Source organism: Myxocyprinus asiaticus, chromosome 4 (genome assembly GCF_019703515.2).
Source record: "Myxocyprinus asiaticus isolate MX2 ecotype Aquarium Trade chromosome 4, UBuf_Myxa_2, whole genome shotgun sequence".
Classification (NCBI taxonomy): Eukaryota; Metazoa; Chordata; class Actinopteri; order Cypriniformes; family Catostomidae; genus Myxocyprinus; species Myxocyprinus asiaticus.
The window spans coordinates 10,390,271-10,397,475 of record NC_059347.1 but is presented as its reverse complement, the minus strand read 5'-3'; positions in this window follow the sequence as shown (position 1 = coordinate 10,397,475).

Sequence of the window (7,205 nt, the reverse complement as noted above, 5' to 3'; positions counted from 1 at the left end):
GGGATGGTGTTTTGTGTTTGTGTGTGTAACACTGTGCACTGTCTATACATGTGTATTAATTAAATTATTGTTCCTGGAAAGGTCACTCATGATTAACTTTAAGTCATCATGTGGCCTTTTGTATTTACAGTGTTTAACATTATAGACTATAATAAACAAATAAATAAATAAATAAGGCAGATAAAGTGACAAACAGATATTTGTAGTTCCAGAAGGCTCATATTTGAAGTTTTTAACATTTAATAATATAAATGGTAGTAAACTGTAAATTTAAAAAAAAAATAAGCTCATTTTATAGTTTAAACATGTTCTTTGAAATTACATTTTAAACATGTAATTTCAAATTACTGTGTCAACACGCTATAAGAAATTAATATATTAATAAGTTATTTTAGTTTATGGTTGAAACACCCATTTCATTTTACAGTCTAAACATTTTAATTCGCTTCATGGTCTAAAACTGTTATTTCAGTTTAAGGTGAACATTTGGCAGCCTGTGCTGCCATGCATTTACCATTATTTTACGTCGTAGTTTTTTTTTTTTTTTTACAGTACTAAGAAATTACATGATACTCCAAGGTACTTCACAGAATACCATTATATTGTCATGTTACAATTCAAAACAAAATATCTTGCATAGTTAATTATAAGATAAGTGATTAAAATGTGCAGATGTAGAATGTGTTTACAATTGCAGATAGAGGAGAAATCAATGGCTCATTTTACAATGATAGCTACATGAGACAATCAGTTCAGGTCAGTAAATGTCTTTAAAATATGGCACTATGCAGCACATGCAAATATGTGTATACATGTACACATACAAACTCAGCCACACAAGCACAAACATAGTGAAAAACAGGACAGACTGGGGAAAGCAGTTCTGCCTTGTTTTGCATTTCGTTTTTTAGCTCTAAATGCAGAGACTGACACCTGCTGTCAGATACTTGTAACTACAACTACATAGAGCAAATATTCTAAAACACAGTGATAATTATTCATATATTATTGAACCTCCCTTGAGCCAGCAGAGAAAAATTTTTCTTTCCTTTTTTTCGTTTATGTCAATATAGTGTTTGGTGCATAAGAAACAAGACACACAGATATATATATATATATATATATATATATATATATATATATATATATATATATATATATAAGTATATACTGTATAATATTTTATATGTCCTTGTTTATGTCCTTAATGTCAATAGCAGATATTAGGAAAATGAAGGAAAGACACTTCAGAAATTCTCTCATTTCATTAGAGGGTGATAATGAGACTTTTTATTCACTGTTGAGTCCATATGTCCCTTACAGAGGACATCGGAAAAAACAATTATATTCTTTTAAAAGAAAATCACACCCTGCTTTAAAAAAATCTAAAGCATTTCCTTGAGATGTTTATTTACAATAAAAAAAGAATCAGTCACAATTAAGATTTAACAATGTTATTTAATAAATAATTCCAGAGGCATTTTTGTAAAGAGCAACCTGGGAAAGTTATTTTGTAATATAATAAATTCAAGACTCTTGGACTTCATCACAACTCAAGTCAAATTGGATTTTTACCAAGTTACTGTCCATCTGACCATATCTACATGCTATGCACTCTAATTGATATGTGACATTATTTTCCAAATAATGGCACATACTTTCAGGCTTTATTGACTTTAAACAATTTGGCACCAAGGATTATTTTGCAAACTTATTGAAAGTGGTGTAGGAGGCAAAATCTACAACAGTATTAAATCAAAGTACACTGAAAGCAAATGCACCATTAAAATTATCAAAAAAACAAAAAAGAAAAAAAAAACAGAACAAGTTATCTTAGGAGCGTGGAGTGAGACAGTGTTGCTGACTCAAAGCCTAACATTATTCAACATTTACATCAATGAACTGGCAACCAATTTGGAGCAATCTGCATCCCCTGGACTCACTCTACACACCTCAGAAATCACATACCTGCTGTTCACAGATAACCTTGTTCTGCTGGCTCCCACTGAACAGGGTTTACAGAAGATTCTGGACCTGCTAGAGCAATTGCCTACTGTCAAAACTGGGCCCTGACAGTAAACCTCAATAAAAGTAAAATCATGACCTTCCAGAAAAGATCCAGATCCCAGGGAACACAACGCATATTCATAATAGGATCTCAGAATTTGGTTAAAATTTTAATTATCAGTGATTGAGCCAATTGAGGTATGGGGTCCACTGACAAATCCAAATCAAGAATTCCCCAAATGGGAAAAACATTCAATTGAGACCATGCATGCAGAATTCTGTAAAAATATTCTACAAGTACACTGACACACAACAAATAATGCATGCAGAGCAGAATTATCCACTAATTATAAAAATACAAAAACAGGCAGTCATTTTATAGGGGGCCTGGGTAGCTCAGCGAGTATTGATGCTGACTACTACCCCTTGAGTCATGAGTTCAAATCCAGGGCATGCTGAGTGACTCCAGCCAGGTCTCCTAATCAACCAAATTGGCCCGGTTACTAGGGAGGGTAGAGTCACATGGGATAACCCCCTCGTGGTCACAATTAGGGGTTCTCGCTCTCAGTGGGAAGCGTGGTAAGTTGTGCGTGGATTGTGGAGAGTAGCATGAGCCTCCACATGCTGTGAGTATCCATGGTGTCATGCAGAGCGAGCCACGTGATAAGATGCACGGATTGACTGTCTCAGAAGCGGAGGCAACTGAGACTTGTCCTCCGCCACCCGGGTTGAGGTGAGTAACCGTGCCACCACAAGTACCTGCTTAGTAGTGGGAATTGGGCATTCCAAATTGGGAGAAAAGGGGATAAAAAAAATATTTAAAAAAACAGGCAATCAAAATCTGGAAACATCTAAAACTCAGTAACCATTATAAAGCCCTGCAAAACCACGAGTTCAGCAAAGAAAACCAATTTCCTTTCTCAGCTGGTCCAGAGCTTTGGTCCTGAAGTTTCACTAACATCTGCTAACCCCCATCACACTAAAACCCTGGATCAGATTAATACAACCAAACTAATTAGAATAAGCCAAATAACAGCACAAATTAAACAAAATTATATCATCTGTTGGGAAACTCAAATACAGAAACAGAGTAAAATGCAATGCCATCTGTGAGCTGTGAGCTGTGGGAGTCAGCGACTAAACCAGGTAAGTTTAAACACAGCAAGCTGTCAGCCTCAAATTTTAGTTTTCAAAAACCGAAGTGTCTTTCTTTTCAAGATTATTTTAAGATCTATGCATCATATTCACTGATCAGTGATTGTGTCACATTGTGTTTGGGTATAGTTTTTATATTACGTTAATGTATCATGAAGTTAAGCAAAAACGTGACACAAACACCCACATTTTTTACAACTTCTGTGCTTTTTCTCAGGGCTTTTACTCTCTATATATTTTGTTTGTGAGTGAAACAATGTTTGTTGTATTCTATGTGACAACTTTCCGATCTGTATGATATTTTGACTGTATGTTTGACAGTATGTTGAACAGTAAATAATCACATTTCTTAAGTTATGAAAACAGAATACATCTAATTTGTCAGCAAATTAAAAAGCAACTGTTAAGAGTTATATTGTCTATATGCATTGCAAAGCCCAGCTTCTAAGCTTTAAAACGACACCCATTTAGTTTTGATCAAGTTGGTAGTTATTCATTAATTTGATTATTCTTTTCAGCACAGAGCATCAAAGTATGCCAGAATATTTATTTATTATTATTTAAGTGACTCAAAAGCAAGCATACAGTATATGCCTGATTTCTTTTCTCTCTGCATGGCAAGCAACATGTCTTATAAATAATGTACATAAATCTCAACATATACATATGTTGATGAACCCATTTTTAATGCTACAATAATTTGACAAATACTTTTGAATCCACACATTGCATTTGGTTTTGTTTATTAATGAAAACACTTTCTCTCAATATTTGTTGTGTATTCACAGAACGACTCACACCCACCAACACAGATCTATAATGCAAACTACCGCGAGGACAAAATCTTGATATCATTTAACCAACTCCAGGAGCAGTTTGGGTTTGAAAGTGGACATTTCTGGGGATACTTCCAGATTTGGCATTTTATTAATTCCATAGCTCCAAAGTCGCATACAGATATACCAGTGTTCGGCGACATAGACCTTTCCCTACTGAAACTGAAAGATACACAGCTTTTAAAGGCATACTTTCTAGTGGAATAAATAATTTCCTGTGTACATGGGAGAATGATCTAAATGATGAGTACATTGATGATGAATGGCTAGAAGCAGTTAAATCGGTTAGAATAATATTTGCAGAATGGCGGAAATTCAATACAAAAGATCAGAATCTGCCGTTGCTAATTCAAACCAAATGTTGCATCCAAGCCTCTCAAAAATGTCACTTTAGAACTAGTATCACGGCTTGGGCTGTTTCCAACAAGTTATTGGAGAAACAAGGATGGAATCAATGTGGAAACTCCGGTAAGAGGTAATCATCTTTAATTTGTGTAATTAATCAGTCTGTTGTGTATCTCAGCTGTGATGAGCCTTAATTCTGAAGTTGTTAGTTTAAGGCCATTTAAAGCTATTTCCTAGCTTTAGTAATGTAATCGTAACCGGAGCGATCATGTAGTGCTCATGAATGAAAACACTGACTGACACTGACTCACTTCATGCCACCTAACTGGCTTATATTACACACAAAAATTGTCTTTTACCGCTACCTGCTGGCTAAAATCTGTATTGTCACAAAAATAATGTAAAGAGACACATATAGCTCTTAACTCATATGCAGTGCTCTTACACTTTAGTTTAGAATGGCACGAACACAAGCAGAGTGATACATACAGTGAAGCACACGAGTGATGATGTACTGAGACATCAGCACTCATGGAGTGTCTCTCGTCCAGTCAGATTCGAGGACCGGAACTAACTGTTGTATATTAGGACAATAATGGTGCTATAACTGGAGAAGATCCTCCAAATTAAATTGCAATTGAGCCTGCCCATTGGCGCATTGCGTGCACGATTTCACCAAACTCACTTGCGCCTAGACTTAGTGCATGCTTGCACGAAAATACCAAAACGTCATGGTCATGCCCATTGACTTTGCACTTATGATTAATGGCATAGCACTGTGCTTAGCCTTAGCGCTATTAAAATGGGGCCCATAGTGTGTTAGCACATTAGCTCAATGAATGCAGAATGTAAACATGAAAATTACACATACAGCAAATATATTACTTTAAATCACTTTTCAAATCACGTGTTATAGCAATAATAACTGAATCAAGAAATAAATGATTAGGATAAATGGCTGAAAAATCTTAAGAATTATATTATAATTTATAAACTGTTGATTTGTAAACGTTTTTGATACAGAAAATATTTAGATAAATGTTAGATATATTATTTGTGTGTATTTGCTAGAACATCCCCCTTCTATGCTGTATTGATTTGCTCTGTTTCCTTATTGAATGGTTATGAAGAACAATGCGTTATATTCGACCTTATTTTCGAGTCAGGTTCTTTGGACGAGACAAGAAAGAAAGAATATTGCTACAACACAAAAAGTCAAAAACTGCTTGCGATGGATGCTGAGGGATGTTCGTGGTGGAATGCAGCTTGGCTTCACTAAAGACATTCAGCGAAGTTCACGAACCTCAGCGAACGTTGGAAAGATGGTAATCAAAGGATTTAAAGATACCGTGAAGGTGTTAAAAAGAAAACTACACAGAAAACTAAAGCAATGTGAAGAAGCCCAATTAATTTCTCATTAACCACTTCAGACAAATCTTCTGCAAATAATATTGCTTTTATTGAAAGCTTGTTATACATTCAGTAAGTCCTTTCACAAGTGAAATTTTGTGAATATTTAGAGGACTAAGAGACTGTTGCAGTTTGAGATAACTGATAACGCCAAAGCCCACATCAAAGTCTACAGAAGAGAAGGTTAGTAGGCTTAAAATGAAAGAAAAGGGAAATTGACACATTTAACATGCAAAATGAATGAGATAGACAGATTCATGCCATATGAAAGAGAAGTGAAGTCAGTTGAAAGAAAACTGAATGTCCTTAGCCAGATCTTAAGTGAGTTTTGAGAGTTGAATGCTGAAATATTACTGATGTAAAGAAGATAAGGTTTGTTTCAGTTTAAGATTGAACGTTTTCAGCGGTTTATGTTTGATTTGAGAAAATGGATCTCAATGACCAGTAAAGAAGATGAGTCTGATGAGTATGAACACCAAGATGAAGATGACGATGGTGTCAAGCCAAGTGATAGCATGTCAGAAGTGATGTCACCTAGAGAAAAAAACTGGATCTGTGACAAGTAGTTCCGTGACACAATCTACAACCAGGGTTGGGGAGTAACGGAATACATGTACGTATTTAAAATACAAAATATAAGTAACTGTATTCCACTACAGTTACAATTTAAATGATTGATAATTAGAATACAGTTACATTCAAAAAGTATTTTGATTACTGAAGAGATTACTTTGCATTTTATTGTCATTTGTTTCATTTAATATTTAATCCTTTCAGATGGAAAACATTTTTACATATAAATGATGTGATCCAAAGTGCATTTGAACAGCAGTGAAACACTTTCTTATGATGTGTTACATTCATACAAACATACAGAGAAGTAAATTTGAAGTAAGTTTGGAGCAGAAGAAATAAAAATAAACCTTGTGTAAATTGTCAGCTTTTTGCTAAGCTAAAATGATATTTCTAGCCATTTTTCATGCACATGTTACCAGGCATGATCATATTTTTTTATCAAGAAAATTCACGTTGGATCATAATTTATTTTTTTCTAGTAATACCTTTGATATTAGGGCAAAAATCGTATTCTTGATAATAATTTTTGTATTGTTTTCCTGTAAAAATATCTATAAATCCTTAAAACAAAATCAGTTTGATTTATCTTGTTTTAGAAACAACACTGCATAAGATATTTCGGTTTTTCAGAGAATGTTTTTTTACATGTGTATTTTGTCTTACTGTACTGGCAGAGTTTTTATAGTCAAAACAAGTGAAAAAATCTACCAGTGCTGAAGAAGTAATCCAAAGTATTTAGAATACGTTACTCACCTTGAGTAATCTATTGGAATATATTACAAATGACATTTTACAGCATGTATTCTGTAGTCTGTAGTGGAATACATTTCAAAAGTAACCCTCCCAACCCTGTCTACAACCAGTTCTGCTCGTGCA